The sequence below is a fragment of the Plecotus auritus genome, assembly GCF_963455305.1.
Source record: "Plecotus auritus genome assembly, chromosome: 9".
NCBI lineage: Eukaryota > Metazoa > Chordata > Mammalia > Chiroptera > Vespertilionidae > Plecotus > Plecotus auritus.
Genome location: NC_137783.1, coordinates 130,916,816 through 130,940,375, shown reverse-complemented (window position 1 = coordinate 130,940,375; position 23,560 = coordinate 130,916,816). Strand labels below are relative to the sequence as shown.

General features: G+C 36.3%; 1 protein-coding gene across 2 annotated transcripts in view; it reads right to left on the bottom strand.

The window, feature by feature from the left end:
- Positions 1 to 23,560, bottom strand: part of METTL15 (methyltransferase 15, mitochondrial 12S rRNA N4-cytidine) — a 188,627-nt gene that overhangs the window by 78,201 nt on the left and 86,866 nt on the right. The gene's annotated exons all lie outside the window — the stretch shown is intronic.

The window sequence follows — 23,560 nt, the reverse complement described above, 5'->3', positions numbered from 1 at the left end:
CCTCATGTTATTTATTCTTTAATTATGACACAGAATTATATTTTGTCCTCAATAAATTCTTTTATGATTAAGATTATGAAAATAGATATGGTCATTCTTGGCTATAAAGCTTAATCCATATTACCCCTTTCAAAAGAATAAGCACTCACTCAACAACAGATATTTATGTTAAAGAAATTAGTAAAACCAAAGAATGTCTGGAAAACAATGTAAGAAATTCGGTGTCTGCCAGTAACCAATTCTTGCAGAAGGTTGGACTAGATCTGTGGGATTTAGTTCTCTGCCAGCTTTCCTCACTCGTCCCGTGTACCGCAGTCTAAAAGAAACTCCTCCAGGGTTCACAGAGAACAAGCTGAAAAGCACCAATAGAGTCAGCTCTAGAGGACTTTTTTTCCTCATTCTTTAAGACTGTTGTTTTGATTTGCATCTCTCAGATGATTAGTGACTTTGAGTATGTTTTCATGTCTCTTGGCCTTCCTTATGTCCTCTTTTAAAAAGTATCTATTTAGATCTGCTGCCCATTTTTTGATTGGGTTGTTTATCTTCCTTTTGTTAAGTTGTATGATTTCCCTGGAAATGTGGAGATTAAAACCTTATTGGTGGTAACATTGCAAATATGTTCTCCAATGCAGTGGGCTTTCTTGTTGTTTTGTTGATGGTTTCTTTTGCTGTATAGAAGCTTTTTATTTTGATGTAGTCCTATTTATTTTATCTTTAGTTCCCATTGCCCTAGGAGCTGTATCAGTGAAGATATTGCTTCGGCATATGTCTGAGATTTTTCTGCCTGTGGATTCCTCTAATATTTTTATGGTTTCCCGTCTTATGTTTAAGTTCTTTATCCATTTTGAGTTTATTTTTGTGTATGGTGTAAGTTGGTGGTCTAGTTTCATATGGTACCATCTCACACCTGTCAGAATGGCTATCATCAACAAATCAACAAAAGACAAGTGCTGGTGAGGATGTGGAGAAAAAGGAACCCTCGCGCACTGCTGGTGGGAATGCAGACCACTGCAGTCACTGTGGAGAACAGTATGGAGTTTTCTCAAAAAACTAAAAATGGAACTCCCATTTGACACAGTGATCCCACTTCTAGGAATATATCCCAAGAAACTAGAAACACCAATCAGAAAGGATATACCCCTATGTTCATAGCAACACAATTTACCATAGCTAAGATTTGGAAACAGCCTAAGTGCCCATCAGCAGATGAGTGGATTAAAAAACTGTGGTACATCTACACAATGGAATACTATGCTACGGTAAAAAAAGAAGGAATTCTTCCCACTTGCAACAGCATGGATGGAACTGGAGAGTATTATGCTAAGCGAAATAAGCCAGTCAGAGAAAGACAAATATCACATGATCTCACTCATTTGTGGAAGATAATGAACAACATAAACTGATGAACAAAAACAGATCCAGAGACAGAGAAGCATGGATCAGACCCTCAAACCTCAGAGGGAAGGTAGGGGAGGGTGGGAGTAAAGGGGAGAGATCAACCAAAGGACTTGTATGCATGTATATAAGCCTAGCCAATGGACACATACACCAGCGGGGTGAGGGCATGAGTGGGGGTAGGGGGTGGAGGGGCAATTGGGGGATAAGGACACATATGTAATACCTTAATCAATAAAGAAAACAAAAAGACTGTTGTTAGTATTTACTTTATCATTTAAAAATAAAATAGACAGAGAAAGTCCATGTGAGGTTAAACTGGAATTCTGTCTACAAAAACAAATAAAAAGACACTGATGAAAGTGAAAAGCAATAATATAACGGATAAACTCAGAAAAGGAAACTTTTATAATGATGATACAATCTGATGAAATTCTCTGTTTGTTTAGAGAAATGAGCATTTTTATATTCCAGAAATGTTGCTGTCTAAATTATTACTAAAGCTTATTATCCTGAATTTGTCCTTTAGTTCTCTCCCTATCTTTCTAAATTTTTTATTTCATTTTAACAGTATAATTGAGCTTTTCTAATTTAATTCAAGAAAAAAGTTTTCAACACTAAGAACATAGGTAAGTAAGACAGTATTTCTGTTTTTGAGTTGCTCATATTTGAGAAGAGATAGTACAAAGCATGAGAGGAAATCAATAAATCTAAGTATAGTAGGAAGAATTTTAACATGAATATTTAAGAACAATTGATAAATAAGTGCATGCTAATAATATGCAAAAATATGTACAGCTTTTATCAAACACCTGGTTCTAAAATTCTCAAAATCTTAAACAGAGTTGTATCAATATTATTTTAATAGCCTGCCTCCCCCAACCATTTCTAGCTTCTCTGCTTCTGACCTTGGCCCCTTGAGAGTATTCTCAAAATAACAGCCAAAGTGACTTTTTTAAAATCTGTCAGAGGATATCTTTCATTCTTCTACTCAAAAATCAGCAAAAAGCCAAAGCTTTGTCACTGGCCTACTCTGTCTTCTGAACACCACTACCTTCCCTCCCATTAGCTTTCTGACAAAACCTGTTACTGTCATTTGCACATTATTTACTCCCCACATGGGGCTTCCTTGTTATAGCAGGCATGTCTGGTATAACCTACATGTCTCCACTGTGCCCTGGATGCTCCTCTGCCTCAGTATTTGTTAGTTTTTAAATTAAATTTATTGGGGTGATGTCAGTTAATAAAATTATATAGATTTTACGTGTACAATTCTATAATATATCATCTGAACATTGTGTTTACTACTAAAGTCAAATCTCCTTCCATCACTATATATTTGACCCCCTTTGTCCTTTACTACCTCCTCCCCACCCTCCTTTCCCACCTGTCTCTCCTTACTGTTGTCTATGTCTGTGAGTTTGTTTATTGGTTGCTTTCAGTTTTATATCCCTCTGCCTCAATGTTGATCCTCTCAGATCCATCCCATGCTAATTTCTCACCTACTCCCAGTCTTTGCTCAATGTCCTATTCTCAATGAGAGCCCATTTACCCCAGTGAAAATTGCAACCAGCTTTGTCTGAATTCCCCCACATTTTCAATCCCCTTTGCCCTGTTCTGGTGGTTTCCCAGAATATTTATCACTTATTCATATACTAGATAATTTACTTACTATATTTATCATGGGTTCTACCCTGCTAGAATGAACTCTAGGGAGGCAGGGTTCTTCATCTGCTTTTGTTCACAGATTTCACCTAAGCACTGAGAAATGTGCCTAGCACATTGTAGGTGTTCAGCAAATATACGTTGAGTAAATGAACAAATGACTATGTTTCTAGAATAACACATTTCAAGAAAATGTTTATAGAGTATTTTACAATTTTGAGAAATCTTATAAGCTTTTTAAAAATACAACTTTCATTTTTCTGACAATCATGTTAAATAATTCCATTTGTCTGCCTCCCACCCCAAGTTTGGAACACACCAACAGATAAGCAGGGTCTGTAATATCCAGTTTCTCACTCAGGTATATTTTCATCCATTTCTCTTTAACTGTTCCAAGCATGTTTGGAATCTTAAATTTAAAAAAAAAAAATAGAAGGAATGCAGTAAAATGGAAGTAGGTAAGAGCAGAGGAGTGACATAATTTGTTTTGAAAAAGGATAATGTCTTGGCGCTGAGAACTGACCACGAAAATGTCATAATGGCAGAAACATGGAGACCAGTTAGGAGGCAAAAATCCAGGTAGGAGATGATGGTGGCTTGGCCCAGGGTGGTATTGCTAAGGTAGTATATAGGGGTCAGATTGTGTACATATTTGGAAGGTACAGATAATAAATAGGATACCCAGACAAAATTATACTACCATATTAAAAAAGACAGAATCTTTTTTTTAATAAAAATTATTTTATTTTATTTGCCTGAGCAAATAGAAAAAAATAGAATTGGCCTTAACAGATCGTAAGATTCAGAGTGAAGCTGGTTTTAAGGGAAAGATCAAGATCTTTCCTTGGATATGTTAGACTGATGATTTCTGTTAGAGAGCCCAGTAGAAATGGTAACTAGGCACTTACATGAATATGTGTAGAGATAAAATTAAGAGAATCATTAATGGGTAGTTTTTAAAGCTCTAAAACTGGATAAGATTACTGAGGGAATGAGTTTAAATATGGAAAAAAAAAGGTCTGTAGAATGAGCAGAGAAGCACAAGTATTAGAGGATGATAAGGAGAAACTTGTAAAGGAAGTTGAGAAGAAGCTAACAGTTTGAGGAGGAGGAAAATCAAAGAACCCAAATAAAATAGCTTAAAGAAGGGGAAATAGTCACTTACATCACATGAGGCAGATGGCTAAGTAAGATGAGGAGTGAGACTTGACCACTGAAGTTGGTAATCTGGATAGCACTGGTATCTTTGACAGGAGTTTTTTGGTGGAGTTGGGAGGTTGGACAGTTGAAAACCTACTCGGTGAAAGAATGAATGGAACCAGAGGAATTCAAAACAGTGAGTCAGTCAGATGATGAAATAACTACAAAAGAGAAGTGAATACACCACTCATGTATTTGTACTGGAATAGTAGCTGGGTGACTGATTCTAAATTAATAACAGAAAAAGCAACTGCTATGGTAACAACAATTAACAGTTATTTCAATAATTAAACATTATTTTCTCACTTATGATACCCTCTCATTCATCATGAAGAAGCTGAGGTGACTGATACATAGAGTAACTTGCCCAAAGTCAGATAGTTAATGAGAAGGCAGTCTTGTGTTTCAAAGACTTTTTAATCCTTTAGGTTAAAAAAAAATCAACCTGCCATGAGTATTTGAATGCCACAAAGAAAAGAAAAAAAAAGCTTTATGGTTCAGATGGATAAAAATATTTAATACCAAGATTTGATTATTTATACGAACAAAGTTATTTTAAAAATAAGCTTTCTTATTCTCTATAATATTGTTATTTTGCCTGTTTTTAAAGAATTATACTAGTTTTACTTACTATTCAAAGTTTTAGTCTTCATTTAATGTTTACTCTCTATATTATTTAACCAGTAAGGTAACTACTTTTAGTCCTAATCTACAATAGTCAAACTCAGAAGCAGAAAATAAAATGGTAGTTGTAGGTGCTAGCGGAAGGGGGAAATTAATCAGAGGGTAAAAAGTTTCAGTTACACAAGGCTAATAAGTCCTAGAGATTTCCTATACCACATGGAGCCTATAGTTAACAATATTGTATTATAAACTTTAAGATATGCTAAGAGGATAGATTTTTCAGTATGTCTGATCACACACACAAAAATAATACAGAGGTGGGAGTAAACTTATGGAGGTACTATATATGGCATAGACTGTGGTGATGGTCCATAGATGTATACTTATCTCCAAATTCATCAAGTTGTACACATTAAAAACAAATAGCTCTTTGTATATCAATCATCCTCAAGAAAGTGATTTTAAAAAATGCTTAAAAAACAAACAAAAACAAATAAACAAATATAAAAAAATCCCACAATGCTTTATGTCCTAAAAATGAGGTATAAAGGAGTATTCTTAAATTATAATGTACTCCATTTTTGGTATTTACATTCACTACATTTGATAATGCAAATATAAATTTTAAGCCACTCAAAATAAAATTAAATTCATGATATCAGATGTGATTTCCTTTATGTGATAAATTTAGATTATTATCAGGGGCATATTAAAAAATAAAGACTAATGTTGGTTTCCACTTCAATTCCTTGCATACAGGTAGTTAACTTTTTTAAATTCCAAGCTTAGACTAGCTCTTATTCTATTTTTCCCCATGATGCATATGCTGCTACCTTAATAAGGGGAAAAATGGGTCAAGTCCTGTTAGATATTCAGAGTGTGGGTGGAAATCCTTTGACGAGCTTTCTGGGGATGCCTCTAACATGGGAATTGCTGTTGAGATTCCAGGAGAAAAAGATAAAATTCTGTCAGTAGCAATATCTCTTACAAATAAACCCTTTCACACCCACTGAAAAGAAGGTTAGAAAGGTGCCTGAAATCCTGCAATTAACCAATATCATTGCAAAGTTTTAATGCGGAAAATCCTACGCTAAGCCTACACACTATACACAATATGTTCCCTTTAATATACTTGCTGATATGAAAAATAATTATCCAAGATAGAAAATAAGTAAGGATGTTAATATAAAAAAGTACTTTCTAAGTTATTCTCTGTATCCTGGTATCTTTAATTATTACATGATAACTTACTGTTATACATAATTGGCATTTTTTTCTTTAAAATAAATTGTTCATTTTACCTATAGGAGAGGACCTGCTGAACATAAATTTTTCAGTTTCAGTGAAAGGAAAATGGACTACCATTATTGGAGAATGGAATGCAGTTTTTCTTATAACATATAGTTATCTAAATACCTTTTTGTAATGAGAATATTATATTGCCACATAGGTTCCCTTGACACACAGGATCTCAAGTGGAAACAAATGATAACTGGTCTCTCTATAGTACAAGCTAGTAATGAGGGCTTTGTGCTCTTGGAAGGTATACTATATCTAATCAGAGTTTATCTTCTAATATTTTTTAATAAATATTTATTGAGGAGTTAAATCTGCAGTTAGTCTTTTAATTCTCTTTAGAACCCAGATCTAGACAAACAACATTATTTCAAATAGTGGTCTAGAGATTTAGAAGGATTATACTTATATTGTGAAATGGAAAGCAAGATAAATTCATGAAATTACATATAATTTCTTCTCCTTCTATATATTTGATGCAGAAAATGGAAAGTCAAAGTCCATTTATCTATCTATATGACATTAATCAAGTATCTATTACAGAATTTTGAACATATAAAGTTAGGTAAGACATAGTCATACTTTAAGGAGCATATGAATATTGAAGTAAAGCAACAGAATGGGGTGCTAGGAGCTTGGATAAAGGCTGCACGGGGTGTGCTGGGAACAGAGGAGGGATAGTAAATCAAACTGGGAGAGTCACTGATGACTGCCCAGAGGAAGTAGTGTTTAGTCTTGAAAAGGTGTGGTGTAAATAACACTCCAAGTAAATTAAAAGCACAATGATAAAGGGAGCGGTATGATACTACATGATGAGTTTATGTAAAAGTAGTTCAGTATTTCATGGAGGGTAGGAGGAAACTGGTGTGGAGTCATAGGGGATGAATCTGGAAAAAAGACAAAGGCCAAATCCTCAACAGTCTCCTGTGGTAAGCCAAAAATTTATCATTATCTGTAAATCTATGCTTCATCAGGGAAAGAGTATAAGAATTTTACCATGCAATTTTACCAAGCTTCTAAATATAAGTATTATTTGAATAGCTTATTAAACATGACCAGTAATAACTTGTTATTACAGACATTTTACTTGTCCTATGAAGTGTCCATAATATGTCTTTGAAAAAGTAATCTTCCCTTTTGTAAATATTTGTAGCAATGGTATTTTATTTGCATACAGACAGCTCTTCCATGCTATAAAAACTTATTTCCCTAATATCTAATGCTTTTGGATCCTGACACTCATATTCTTTATTGTAAATATCTATTTAATACCTGTCTTCCCTCACAAAGTAGGAAAGAATTATAGTGCTCTTTTTATCCAGCTATCTTCCAAAAAATGTGGTTTTATATCTGCAACAAAATAGAGTTCCTCGAATTGAATTAAATGAATAACAAACAACGCTGACAGGGAAAATAAGAATAAATGTCCCCCAAATAACTTATTTGGGGTTTAGAATACATTCGGGATTTTCCCTACCAGATTTACCTACCTGATCTCGTTAGTGGTTTACCTGTCTATGTATTAGATAATGAGCTCTCTGCTGCTGTACAGAGACCTTACCTTGAGCTTCTGAACATTCCCCATGCCAAGCCTAATTCCCCATACACAGCAGGCAGTAAAATGAATGTTGAATTGTGCATTAAATTTAGCTTGTATTCTCTCAGGAAACAAGAATAAAATGCTAAAGTAGATAATCCAATTCAGCGGCTGTTTGTCTCAGTTTTACTTTAAATATCAGTCAAAAGTGGGGGTGTAGAGAACAGTAGGATTATACATTGTAATTAGAGCAACCTTATTTTGACTTAGTTTATGATGTTAGAGAAAATACAACTATTGTTTTCATTCTTTTAATAACTCAGAAGCCCAAACATAAAGGGTTTTACTAAAATTTTCTCATATGTAATAAAATATGTCTCTAAATATTTATTGTTTACCCAAGATAAAATAAAATGAAGCCTTTCTAGGTGTAGTCATACTTATATTGAACAAGCTGCTATTCTTATCCTGGTACTACATGGGTATATTCAAATGTTATAGACAATAAACATGGTTTATCTTAAGTCTGTGAAGAGGTAATTCATTTTTTCATAGTTATCATAATACGAAATATCATTTGCATTCCAAATATACATGTTGACTTCCATGAATCAATTTTTTTAAATTTTTAAGTCAAATCTCCTGACTGAAGAAATAAATCTATAACACCACTTGGGAATAGATTTAAAGGTGTTAATTATATAGGTCTATAGTTAAATTTGTATTGTCAGAAAACAAAAACCAAGGAGTTTATTTGAAATAATCACTAGTAGACTCTGTCTCCTCATGCCAGTAATAAGTTCAATAATTAATAAGAACTTAAATGTATAGGTAATGAACACAACTCAGGAGTCAACCTTCTAGAATTTCCAGATTTCAGAACAAGAAGGGGCTAAAAATTAAACCTTGGAAAATGTTTAACCTTCTTCAATGAGGAAAATGTAGTTTCCTGAAAGTAGCATCTATATAATAAAAGCCTAAGCGACCATTATGGTGGAACAACCAGTTGCTATGATGCACACTGACCACCAGGGGGCAGACGCTCAATGCAGGAGCTGTCCTCTGGTTGTCAGTGCGCTCCCACAGGGGGATTGTCGATCAGCCAGAAGCTGGGCTCACAGCTAGTGAGTGCAGTGGTGGTGGTGGGAGCCTCTCCCACTTCCGCAGCAATGCTAAGGAGCAGCAAGCAGGCAGGCGGTAAGAAGCAAGGACTCCCCGACTGCGAGAGGGAGGGCGCAGGCCAGGCTGAGGGACACCTCCCCCCCCCCCCGCCTTCCATGCATGAATTTTGTGCACCACGCCTCTAGTATGAATATAAAAGGAGATCCAAAGAACAGGAGGCACATAGGAGAAGTCTTCTGTTCGTTTTTTGACATTTAAAGCTACAGGGGGAGAAGAAGCCTACAAACAATGATGTTTGAAGAGCAATCTGGCCACTGCTAACATGCACTCTGACCTATCTTTCCTCTGCCATCTGATTTCCTGCCAGGGCTTCCCATTCACTGAACCCAACCAGAAGCCTTAAATAAATCACAGAAGTCTATTTCTGAGGATCGGTGTGAATGAGGTTGGAGAGAGAATCTAGGGGCAAATGGAGACAATCCAGCACATCTGGTCAGAGTTCAGACAAATAAGAGTTGCCTTTAAAAACTGATGGAAGTTTATTAGTTTATTTTGTTCATTAGATTCAACATATGTGTTGTAGAATTGTGCATCTTAAACTTGCATCATTTTGTTAACAAGTGTCACCCCAGTAAATTCAATAAATAGGAGGAGAAGAAAACTGAGAAAAGCAGTTCATTTGGTAAACGTGGAATAAGGTACCTTTCTGAGACTGTTCATCATCCCTTCTCCAAGATACAGATGTTCCGTGACTTATGATGGGGTACGTCCCAATAACTCCATCATAAGTTGAAAATACTGTAAGTTAAAAAAGCATTTAATGCAGCTAATTTATTGAACATAATAGCTTAGCCTAGCCTACCTGAAATCTGCTCCAAGTACTTACATTAACCTATAGTTGGGAATTATCTTGAGTTTCATCTGGAGTAATTGCCTTTTCTCTTCTTAACACCAGAAGCAGTAGATAAAATAGGCATTTTGGAGACACAATGGGATGTGAAAACACAAAACATAATGTCAAAAAGATGCTGGCAGCACAGTGCACTATAGAGTATGGGTTGTCTACCCTTGCGATCGTGTGGCTGACTAGAGCTGTAGTCACTGCCACTGCCCAGCATTGCAAGAGAGTATTGGACAACATGTAACTAGCCCAGGAAAAGATCAAAATTCAAAATTCAAAATACATTTTCTACTGAATGTGTTAATGGTTTTTACGCTATCATAAAGTTGAAAAATCACAAGCCAAAACATCATAAATTGGGAGACCATCTGTGTTATTATAATCCTAAATCAGGAGAAAAATTCATTCCTTTTCTATGACACACTGTAAATATTTTGATTATATACATTTTGCCTTTATCTCTTACTATAAAATTCTATTCTACTCCCCAACTAAGTGTCCTTTCTTCATGATAGGTGTCTATATATTTCTGATTCTATCTCATTCACTGCAAGAAAGTTAGGAAAAGTACAAGTTAAGGGATGGTAGTTTTCAGAGGGTTCTAATTATCTAGACAAACTAGTGTTTCCAGGCAACAGGATCCTAGAAAGTATAACTGTCATCCACACCATTGGTTTCTGTTTTATTTGAACCATGAACACTTGTTAACATCCATATATATTCCAAGCACAGATCTAGGCCCTAGAAATATGGACATGCATTAGACAAAGTTTTTATTATTGCTTCAATGATATACATTTAGTATATCATATGAACAAATATGTAGAATGTAGCCATATGGTATGGTAGTTTTCTAAACATTGTTCAGTAAAATAATCAGAAATGTGGTTTATCAGCAATCCCATATACAAAAACACCATATATGTGTGTATATCTGTATACATATATATTATTTCATAGGAAGCAATATTTAATTTAACTTCATGTGATATACAATGAAATTTCACAATTTATTCCATTCCATAAAATGCTGATATAGACCCAATAAAATTATTTCATGACACACTAAAAGCATGTACTAAACAGTCTTTTAGGTCCAATCCTCACAACATTCCTAGGAGGTAGGTACTATTATTATCCCTATCTTAAAGATAAGGAAATTGAGGAATAGAGAGGCTAAGTAATTTATTTCAAATTTTACAGTGAGTAAATTGCAGAGCTAGGATTAAAAAAAAACACACACACAAAAAACACACCAAAAACAAAAACAAAAAATAAACGAAGTTTGGCTCCAGAATTGCATGGTGAAGAAGAAAAGGAGAGGTCAAATATTAAAGTTGCCAAGACTTGAGGTAGAACTGAAAGACCCTTACTGCTGATTACACACAAGGGGTTAGGGAGTAGAAATAATTAAGTGAGACCAGTGCCCAGGGTCATTCACCCAATGAATGAATGTGTTTTTCCTAGGTAACCATTCCCCGAGAGAGGGAAAACAAGAGGTGGAGCAGCTTCTGGAGAGAAGATAATCACCAAAAATCTTCTGTGAAAATGCAGGATCCTGGAGGACTTGAGAATGTGGCAGGATTGGATCTACTTATTTACTCCTTGTCTCCCCTGTATTGGCCAAGTCAGATAAGTGGAAATTCTTGAAGGGTTTCAATATTAAATTCTTTAATGTCACGATATTAATTTTAGTTTTACCTATAAATATGCAACATAATTTTACTTTGAAATGAACTATTTTATTCTTTTAGAATCTCATTAAAATGGGAAGCCAGGGACTATTAAAGCAAAGTACAATTTCTACTATGATGACCAGGAAAAAAAAATTCTTCAAGGCCCAACACCATCAGAGTGGCAATTTCTAGCCTTTTCATTGATTTAACTGAATCTTTTCCAATTTTAGCCTTCTCTAACCCTTCTTCATAGAATAGGTGGACTAATTTGTTAAAAAATGTAAATATGATCATGTCAATTTCCTATTTCAAACAGTGTGGTGCCTTCCCAAATGCTAAGGTAAAATTCAAAATCCTTAACAAGGTCCTACATGATCTGGCCCTAACTTAAAATCTAGCCACTCCTCTTCTCTCTGCCATCCATTCACACTGCTCATTTTATAGTTCCTTCAATATGGCATTCTCTTTCCTTCTAAAGATCTTGGAATATTCAGTCCTCACTACTATAAATGCTGTCTATCTCACTCCATCATCGCTCCCTCTTTACCTACCTAACAGTCATTAATACTTCAGGTCCTGATCTGAATCCAGATACTCAGGCAGTTGTTCCAGATGTTCTAGATTAGATTAGAACATATTGCTCTTAGTATACACTGTACTCATATAACGTTTAAGACATACTGTACTCGCTCCAACCACGAAGACAAGAGGAGAAACAGTCCAGAGATGGAAGACGCTGACGACGCCTTGCCACGCTAGCAGTCAGCAGCTGTGCGACGCAGCAGGTTGCCTAGGACCAAACCAGAGAGGGTCGGACCTGCATTGCCACCATGTGCCCACCATCCAGATATCATGTACACTTAAGGAACTGTTTGACATTGAAATGGGGACTCAGAATTGTTGGACATTGAAATTGGGACTCAAACATTTTTTGTTATTATATGTTTATTTCTAGTCTGCAGATGCAAGATTTTTTAAAGGAAAGAAATGGGGAAAAAAATAGATACAGAGGCAAAGAAGCATTAAACAGACTGTCAAACTACAGCGGGAAGGCAGAGGAGGTTGGGGGGGGGGGGGCTGTAAGAGATCAACCGAAGGACTTGTACGCATGCATATAAGCATAACCAATGGATAAAAGATACTGGGGGGTGGGGGGGGGGCAAAGTAAAGGCATGTACCGGGGGGAAGGGGAGGCCGGGGGGAGGTCAATGGAGAAAAAAAAAAGGAGACATAGGTACTACTATTTGTAATACTTCAAACAATTAAAAAATTAATTAATTAATTTTTTAAAAAAAGTTAAAAAAAAAAGACATACTGTACTCATTCTTAACCATAACCACAATTTTTAATTGTGAAATTATCTGATTCCTGTCCATTTTCTGCTTACATCATAAGCCCTATTAAGGCATGGACATTATGTCCTAATCCCCTTGGAACCTCTAGACCTGTGAGACTGATTGAAAACTACTTAGTACGATACATGTTTTCTCAAGTCTTGGAACTAAATGTTTAGAAAACCAGAGAGTACTTTTACCTCCTGAAACACCTTCATCCTGCAAGACTGATATCTCTTGGGCAAAGGTCATATTTAATAGTATTCAGTGGGGCAAAATACAACATCCTGTTTTAGTTACATTTGTGTTACCCAAAATAGTGAAAAGGTGACAGACCATCATCAATAGTTCAAAATGGTCTGGTTAGTTTTTCCAAGTTTTGTTTTTCATGCTTATTTATATTTATAAAAATTCTTTTACTTTGACGGTGCATAGCAGAATTGACCTCCTATGGTTAGTAAGATTAATAACAGCTGTGTCTCATATCTTATCCTGGCAGTCTAAATTTTACGCAGATAGGACTGTTTAAGACAGTGTATTCCTTTACATGACTTTTACACTGGCCCTGGAGACAAAAATGCCTGGGTTTGAGTCCAGGCTCTGCTAAAGAATGTGACTAAATTGATTGTACTAAATTCTTTGTGTTAGGAAGAACACAAGTAACAAGCCTGAAGCCATGAGGTCTAGACTTGCCTTTGGCCTGGCTGTCTGCATGAATGTAACCACATTTTTTAAAATGGTGGTTTAAAAGGAAGAGAAGGTAAATGGTAACCTTCAAGTGCTAGAGAACAGACTACACAACTTAGCATAGGTCATATGGCTAATTTTAAATAGATATACCACATAGGTAAATATACTTCTAACTCTCCAATGTAATGACCATGGAACAAACTTTAATAGAAAAGATGGAGGTTAATTATTGATATTTATTTAATTTTTTTTGAAAATAAACAAAACTATGGAAATTCAAATAGTTTTAATAACTAAAAATGTTCCTCAAGGATGTGGCAGCATACTGGAAAAATATCTCTTTTACCAAAGGTAAGATTCAAGACCATGAAGTCAGTTTAAAGGTTACAAATGTCCCATTGCACTCAATGCCTCAGAGAGATGAGAGAGCCCCTCAAGGAATCATTTAAACTGTATAGACAGGAGTACTCTGAGGCTTCTGGGGCCATTTTACCCCACCACCTCCTCATATCCAGCCACTAATACCTTTATTATTACATTCATTTAGAAATTCTAATTTATATAATACAATAATACCAAGGGAAGAAATGGATAGGTGCTATCAAAATGTGCCCTGGATATGAACAATCTCTTCAGAAGAGCAATTTTCAACCTTTTTCATTTCATGGCACACATTACTAAAACTCTGTGACACACCAAAAAATGTATTTTTTGCTGATCTGACAAAAAAAAAAAGTATAATTTTGATTCATTCACCCCAGACAGCTATTGTTGTGTTGGTTGTTGTCATTTTTTTTAAATTTGACAATCTAAGGGAAAAGAGGTCAGTGCCCCGACTAAATAGTCAGGTATCGCATGTTTTAAAATTTCCTGTAACACACTGGTTGGAAATCACTGCTCTAGAATCTCTATAGAATTGGAAGGCTGGAAGAGCCACAGAAGTAATACATAAGAGTAGTAGCTTTTATGAAGTGCATTCTCCAGTAAAAAGAAAAAGAAAAATAGAACCCTTCTCCTATTGGAAGATTCTAAAAAAGAATTTCCAAGTGCTAAGATTTTTTGCAATAAGAGATTGTGTATCTCAAGTAACTATCTAGCTTAAAATCTGAAGTGAAGTTTCAGTCCCACGTGACTAAACAATGAGCAGGTAAAAGGAGAATCTATCCAAATAGTAAAAACTAACACATAAATACACAACCAAGATGGGGCCTATGAAAAGATCATGAAGGAGAAACAAAAAAGGGAGAACTCTGACCTCAAGATACAGAGTAAAACCATACTTTTGAAAAAGATTTAGTACAAAAAAAAAACAGAGAAAAGTTTAGAATACATATATTTTGGATTCCATAAATTTCAAGAAAACTGACTATGAGATAAAGCATAAAAATGAAATGATGGAACAAAAGGAAATAAAAAGATACTGGCAGAATAGAACAGGTCAATGAATCAATTGAGACTGCTAGGAAAGATAACTCTCAATAGCAGAAATAAAACTTAAACAAGACTGTAAACTTAATAAATAAAATTTAAGCAAAACTGTAAAAACCAAATATGTAATACATAGAATAACCTTGAAGAGATTTTCTGGAATCCTGAGGCAAAGTAAAAAGCAGCAGAAAGCACTAAGAGAGGAAATAAAGGACATACGGCATAGGTAATACCAACTTCAACCAACAAATAAGTGCTAATAGGATAGAAAACAGAAAAAGAGTGGGGGTAACTAACACAAAAACTCCTTTGTAGAGAAAAGACCTGACCCATTGTTCACAGAGAACATTAAAATTTAATGAAAAGAGACCAACTAGTAGTATTTCTTACTGAAATTTGTGAATATCAAAAATGTTCAAAGAAGCAGCCTGGTGGGGAAACAGATTACCCAAGAAAGGAAAAATAAACTGGGCTGCCCTCAGGCTTCTGCGCAAAACTACATGTAAGAAGAAAAAGAGTAATAGCTATAAAATTCCCCAAATGCTATGCTAAATCAAGTTGTTGCTCAGGTCAGAAAGCATAAGGAACACAGTTTCAGGCAGATAAAGGCAGAGATATTTCCCTTTTGTATATGTGTGTACACTGACCACCAGGGTGCATACAGTCAACTGGTCAACCAGTTGGTATGACATGCACTGACCACCAGGGGGCAGATGCTCTGACCGGTACATTAGCTTGCTCCTGGGGTCCGGACCCATCAGGACTGAGCAAGATGAGCTGGACATGCCCTGGAGCCCTCCTGTGGTCCCTCCCTGGCCTGATCATGCACTGGTGGGATCCCTCAGCCTGGCCTGCGCCCTCTCGCAATCCAGGACCCTCCAGAGGATGTCTGAGAGCTGGTTTTAGCCCGATCCCACAGGCCACTCCCCTTGGGAGGGCGCCAGACACAGGGCTCATGGCTGGCCGCTGCTGTGGCAGGAAAGAGCCTCTCCCGATTGGGACTGATTGGGCGTGAGCCCGCGGCAGGCACAGTGGGGCCGGGATGAGCAGGAGCAGCAGTTAGGAGCTGCAGGCAGCGTTGGACTGCAGGTTTTGGCCCAATCCCTGCAGGCCACCCAGAGGGAACCCACCTGTGCACGAATTCATGCACCGGGCCTCTAGTAGTATTATAAAAAGGCTAGTGGGTGCATTGAAATGATTTAAATGTAAGTAATTATTTTAGGTATGACTGCTAACCAATGCAACTGCTAATTAAAAATTATTACAATTATAGGTATTAATTTTAAAATTCAAAGTAATATTTTAAAAGCCAAGAAGTAGGGTAAAAAAGAAGATAAATAAAAATTAGTGTTAATTTCTTACCTTACATGGGGGTGGTTAATGGAAAAAATTATCTTATTCTGTGTAGTTAACAATAAGAACTGTTTAAATACGTTTAACCTTAAAAAATGATAACTAGTAGTAAATTAAAAAATAAAAGGAATATATCATCAAAAGTGTTATAGAAAAGGCAAAACCAAGTATTTATACATGTGTAATAGATAAAATTTTTTAAAGTCAAAGAAAATTTCATGAAATACTAAAATAAAAAATCTGAAACAAGGTGACATAGAAAGAGCAAACATATCCAGATTTAATTACTCTTTTACAGAAAACATACTCAGATTTGTTTACACAAAGTACATCTGGTATTTGTTGTTTATAGGAAGTACATCTAAAATAATATAGCATAGGAAGATTTAAAAGAGAGTAACATGAACATGGATAAGACTGTGCTAGAATTTTAGAATTCTAATAAATTTATAATTTCATAAAGGAAATACTCTAAACCAAAAAAATTATTCTTTTACATAATTTAATGAAATATGAATGTGCTCATGATGTATACATTGAATTAATTTTTGGGAAAAATACATATACATGAGTGCATATACATATATAACTCAAATGATTAGAAGAAAATATATACCAAACTGTTAATATTGGTGGTATGATAATCAAATATTTTAATCTTTTCTCAGTACTTCTCTGTATTTTATTATTTTAATTAAAAATATTAGTAAGTAATACACAACACTGTAATAAATGAAAAGACATGTATGCTTCTGGATTGGGATCAAGAATGAAGATGTCAATTCTTTCTAAATTAATTATGTTTAATACAATTGATCAAAATGGTTTCTTAAAGTTGGCCTAGATATTCTAACATTTTAGACATATAAAAAGAAAAAAATAGCCAAGAAAGTTCAAACAAGAAAGAGTATCTATATACATAAATAGCCAGGGTCCATAATGACCAAAATGACAAAACGGACAACTGAACACTGGGAGTCAGCCCTGCAGTCACTGACTGCCGCTGCTGCAGGCGTGGCGACACAGCACTAACTGCCGAAGAGGCTGTGGATCAGGCCCAGAGAGAGGCCCGGAGAGAGAAGCAGGGTCTGATCCGCAGCCTCCATTGCAGCTGGTGATCAGCCCTTGCCTCTCTTTCTCTCCAGGCCTCACCAGCAGCCTTGGGGGCTGCTGATCAGCCCCGCCTCTCTGATCAGGCCTGGAGATAGGCTTTGAGACACTGATTGGCATAGAAACTGACCAAACAGAACCAAATCTGGGTGAATGGCAAGGAGCCAATGAATAACTAGGAGGCGGAGCTTTTGAGGCTGACTGGCATAGAAACCAACCAATCAGAAACAAATCTGGGTGAACTGCGAGGAGCCAATGGATGCCTAGGAGGAGGAGCTTTTGAGGCTGACTGGCATAGAAACCAACCAATCAGAACCAAATCTGGTTGAACTGTAAAGGCACAGCCTAAGGTGTGGGCTGAGGAGGGGTTTTAAGGGCAACAGCTATTTATTGTAAGGTGTAAGAAAGCAGTTCAATTTTTTAATGACCAGTTGGCATTATAGTACATATGGCTGGTTATCAGTCCAGATATAGAGATTATGTATTTTTGTCTGCCAAGAGCATCTCCTCCTGCTGAAAAATGCTCCCCCCCCACCCCATTTAAGCAATCCTATCCTATATAATCTATCTATACTAATAAAAGGTAATATACTAATTAGACCGGGTTGACCGGCCATCTTCCAGACGTCCAACTTCCTTCCGGACAAAGCCATGGGGTTGGGGGCTGAAGCAGAGGTAGTTAGGGGCAATGAGGCTGGCCGAGGAGGGCAGTTGAGGGCAAGATCAGGCTGGCAGGGGAGGGAAGTTGAGGGCAAGATCAGGCTGGTAAGGGAGGGCAGTTGGGGGCAACCAGGCCGGCAGGGGAGGACAGTTGGGGGTGAGATCAGGCCGGCAAGGGAGGGCAGTTGGGGGCAAGATCAGGCCGGCAGGGGAGGGCAGTTAGGGGTGATCAGGCTGGCAGGGGAGAGCAATTAGGGGTGAGATCAGGCTGGCAGGGGAGGGCAGTTAGGAGCCATCAGGCAGGCAGGCAGGTAAGCAGCTAGGAGCCAGTGGTCCCAGATTGCGAGAGGGATGACCGATAGGAGAGGGTGCAGGCTGGGCTGAGGGAACCCCCCCATGCATGAATTTTGTGCCCTGGGCCACTAGTGTGTGTGTGTGTGTGTGTGTGTGTGTGTGTGTGTGTGTGTATATATATATATATATAAAAGACTAAGCAATCGTTATGACCCAATGACCGGCTGGTAGCTATGACGCACACTGACCACCAGGGGGCAGAAGCTCAACACAGGAGCTGCCCCTGGTGGTCAGTGCGCTCCCACAGCCAACCTCCCATGGCCAGCCAACCTCCCACGGTCCCTCCCCCCTGGACGGCCAGGTGGTCAGGGTGCTCCCACAGCCAACCTCCTGTGGCCTGCCAACATCCCACGGTCCCTATCCGCGGCCGGCCCCGATTGGTTCCGATCACCAGCCAGGCCGAGGGACCCCATCCATGCATGAATTCGTGCACCAGGCCTCTAGTATACAGTATAATGAAATATTGACAATGAAGAAGATAGAATTAAATACATAAAATCATTGCTACTGATGAAGTTGGTGAAATTATGAGTTCAATATTTTTCTAGATATTACAGATTTACCCCAATGAATACATCTACTTTATAAACTACTGAAAATAATAGCTTATTACATTTTTATATTCTGCTTAAAATTATAGTCAAATGATGGAATTGATTATGACTTTTTTTCTTCATACGTGGCTATATTCTCTAAATTCACTAAGCATATATTATTTCTCAATTTAAGAGAAACATTGTTTTTAAAAAATTGTCTTCTAACATCCATTTTCCATAGTGGTAAAAGTCAGCCAACACCCCACTGCTTCAATTTAAACGTGTTTCCTCTTGTACATTCTTCAGAGGCAATGGGGAAAAGTTTCCATTTTTAAACAACAGGTGATCTGACATGTCATCTTTTCTGAAAGAGCTAAAATGGGTTAGCCTAAAATTCAGCCTTCCTATGAACTGCTTAGTTTTCTGTGAAAATGTTAGTTTCTATTTTTGACTTCAGTTTTGACAGAGTAAAGAACATAAGATTTTTCAGGAGAAGAATAAGTTCTTTGACAACAGCAAAATAAATAAATGAAATAAAGAAATTACTATATTTCCTCAAAAGATGTTCACATTGAAATGACAAAATATTTCCTTTAATGTGCACTTTACTACAGGTTGTAATTACATATGGATTTTTAAGAAGATAATCAATCTATCCAATCTGCCCATCCTTCCAACCAACCAACCAACAACCATTTATCCAATCATTATCCCTAGAAATTATCCCTGGCCTAAATTTGTGTTTTTCTTTTTCATGCATATTTTTCATGCATATTTTTATACCATAACTACATATGTAGGTATTCATAAATAATATATAGCATTGCTTGGAATTTTCTACTTCACACATATATCAAATATGTGATCATACCATATCTAGGTTTGTTTTTTAACCACTGTTTTCTCCTCCACACTCCCCCTACCACAAATTCTTTCTTTCTCAACTTCTCCATGATCATATATACAAGCAATACATATACAAAGTCTGTAATAAGTTTAAGGATTTTTTTCGTAGATATTGATTCTTTTAGTTATATGGAATAGATTCTAAGTAGGTTATGTATTTTATTTTTATTTTAAAAGATGTCTATGAAAAATGGATGCATATCCTTGTCCCCATATCCTTTCAAAATAATGTCCTTCCTGTCTGAGAAGTGTATTTATATATACCATTATTTTTTATTTCATTTCCCTCATCATTGCTACTGATGTGGAGAATCCTTTTATACCATATCTTCTGTGAATGACCCTTCTATATTTTTTGTCCATTTTTCAAATTGAATTTTGTTGTCTTATCAATTTTGAAAGAATTCTTATATAATAATATTGATGGGGTTCAGGACACACTACATAAAAATATGGCATCTTGGCACATTGAATATATTAAATTGAAGGAATTTGAGAAACAGCACGTACAAGAAGAATTTTATACCTTTCCCTGAAATAGGTCAACCACTATGTGAGAGACGCCCTCCATATACCCAGAGAAAAGAAGCCTCCTTATCTCTGAAGATGAAGGGATGGAAAGAAATCTGAATTAAGTGGTTTGCTATATTTCCCTCAGTGTACTACACACTTAGCACGTACCTTTTGTCCTGCATAATTTTCCATAACTTCCCACTCTTCATCAAACCTAATACTATAAATGCTTAAGTTTAAATATGTCTTGCAGTCTTCATTTCCTTATGAAGGCTCTCCTGTCAGGTGAAACTCATTAAATAACTTAAAATGCTATTCTCATCTTAATCTGTCTTTTGTTGCAGAGTACAGGAAAACTATATTTTTCCTCCCCTACATTATCTATCCCCTAAATCAAGCATGTCAAACTCAAAGGCTAACACGGGCCAAATAAACAAGAATTAAGTTTATGTGGGCCACAAAAAAACAAAAGCTTCAATTTTCATAGAAACATAGATTTCGATAAGGACATTCTAAATACAAAGGGCTGAAATAAATGAGTAATCATTAACATAAAATAACAGAACATTTTAATAAAAATTAATATTTTTTCTTGAACATTAACTTACCAGACACTGAATTAACTGCATAAATTAATAAGCGTAGCGCAAATAAACTTATTTTTCTTTATCTCCGAAAGCGACATACTTCCTGTTGCGCACACCAAACAAGTCAGTCCAAGACTAATGATGTGGCAATCAGCTGCTAAAATATTTGCTGTTAGTATTAGTGGAGAGAAATACTGCGCCTGCGCATAAGGCGTGTAAGGGAAATGAATGCAACACGATTATAGTAATCAGTCATTAGTGAAACGTTGTAGTTCATTCTTAATAATTATGTATAACAGGATATTGTAAAAGTTAAGTTATGAAATTTTTATTAAAATGTTTCTTACATACCGTTATATTGGCTGGGCCGCAAAAAAATATTTGTTGTGGGCCGTAAGTTGGACATGCTTGTCTAAATGACAAATATTTCTTTTCCTAATTACTAGTAACTGATTGATATTTTGCATTACTTTTGCCATATATTTTTTAAAATGTTATATAGTTAGATATTTTATTTATTTTTACATATTTATAATTTCTAATATTGATTTAAAGTTTCTTACTCTCAGATTGTGTATATAATCTCATCAATTTTCTTTGGGGCTTTTATTTTCATATTTTTATATATTTTGACTATCTGAAAATTATTTTTTTATTTTTTTCATTAACAACTGACTTTTAATATTATCTTATATTAGTTTCAGGTATACAACCAGTGGTTAGAAAATTATATAATTTACAAAGTGATCCCCCCAGTAATTCAAGTACCCATCTGATACAACATATAGTTACAACACTAGAGGCCCAGTGCACCGATTCATGCACCAGTGGGGTCCCTCGGCCTGGCCTACAGGGATCGGGCTGAAACTGACTCTCTGACATCCCCGAGAGGTCCTGGACTGTGAGAGGTTGCAGGCCAGGCCGAGGAACCCCACCAGTGCATGATCAGGGCCGGGTAGGGACCATGGGATGGCTCCAGGGCGTGTCTCGTCCATCTATCCCAGTTCCGATCAGCCGGACCCCAACAGCAAACTAACCTACTGGTCAGAGCATCTGCTCCCTAATGGTCAGTGCGTGTCATAGCGACTGGTCGAACAGTCGAACAGTCAGACACTTAGCATATCAGGCATTTATTAGATAGGATTTGACTATATTCCCCCTATGCTATACTTTACATCAGTAACTTCCTTGGATCAACTGGACTAGGAATCATTGCCTTCAGAAACAATAAAATATAAGAAAATTCTATTTATCTATGATAGTGAAATACAATGGAGAGCTACACTCATTCTACAAACGTTAATGTCATAATCAAGTGGACTCCTAAGATATTTCACAAACATGAATGCCCTACTACAAGATAGTCTTAAAGAAGGTGCATCTTCCCTAACCAGTTTGGCTCAGTGGATAGAGCGTCAGCCTGTGGACTGAAGGGTCCCAGGTTCAATTCCAGTCAAGGGCATGTACATTGGTTGCGGACACATCCCCACTAGGGGGTGTGCAGGAGGGAGCTGATCAATGTTTCTCTCTCATCAATGTTTCTAACTCTCTATCTCTTTCCCTTCCTCTCTGTAAAAAAACAATAAAATATATATATATTTTTTAAAAAAGGTGCATCTAAGTTACACTGAAGCATGACAGTGAAAGATTAAAAAAAAAAAAAAAATACCATGCCATTAAACCACTTCGTCATCTGTTTCTTAGAAGAAAATAACTTGAGATTAGGATAACCAGATGTGATCTTGCAAACAAAATATGTATATATTTTACATGTTAATTGGGAGAGTAAATCACACTAATAGATCTGCAAAGTGTTTGAGACCTGAAAGAGGTTGAAAAAGATTATTCTAAAATAGTAAGCCAATTGTTACCCTTAGTCTGTGATTAAGCTTTTCCAGGCTCATACTTATGCTCTTTCACCAGAGACCTGTTCATTGTTAAGAGCTACAACTCCTAAAAAAGCTAGTTTACATCAGGTCAAAACTTACCTTTGATATCCTCATCAATTTTCTTCTTTATCTTTTTCTTCCTTCCTTTCTTTCTTTTTATTAATCTTTATTGTTGAAAATATTACATATGTCCCCTTTTTCCCTCCATTGACCTCTTCCAGCCACCATACCCTCGCACCCCAGGCCTTCACCGCCCTATTGTCTGTATCCATGGGTTATGCATATAAGTTCATTGGTTGATCTCTTCCCACCCACCCTCCCCTGCCTTCCCTCTGAGGTTTCATAGTCTGTTTAATGATTCCATGTCTCTTTATTCCAATCTCTAGAGCATGAGACAATAGAACAATTCCCCATTCCTGATAATAGCCCTTTAGATAGTATTTGGAGATAGTCATTTTAACTCCAAGATAGTTTTGTTTTTCAGGTTGGTGGCCTTTAAACAACATAGCATATGTACATAACACTAATTCTAAAGTTTGTTCTAAAGGAAAATGGTTTCACCACTCATGAACAATATTTTATATTTTTTAAAATTTCTATAGTGAAAACTCACTAATTCTGACAGAGTAACAGAAAACTCTAAATTTACCTGTGAATTTCAAAATGCATTCAGAAAAAATAATTGCATTATATTAATGTATGTAACCTCATGAATTTTGCATAATTATCACATACTTATTTACACCACTAAATTCTTGGAAATTGTAACTCATAAAATTATTTT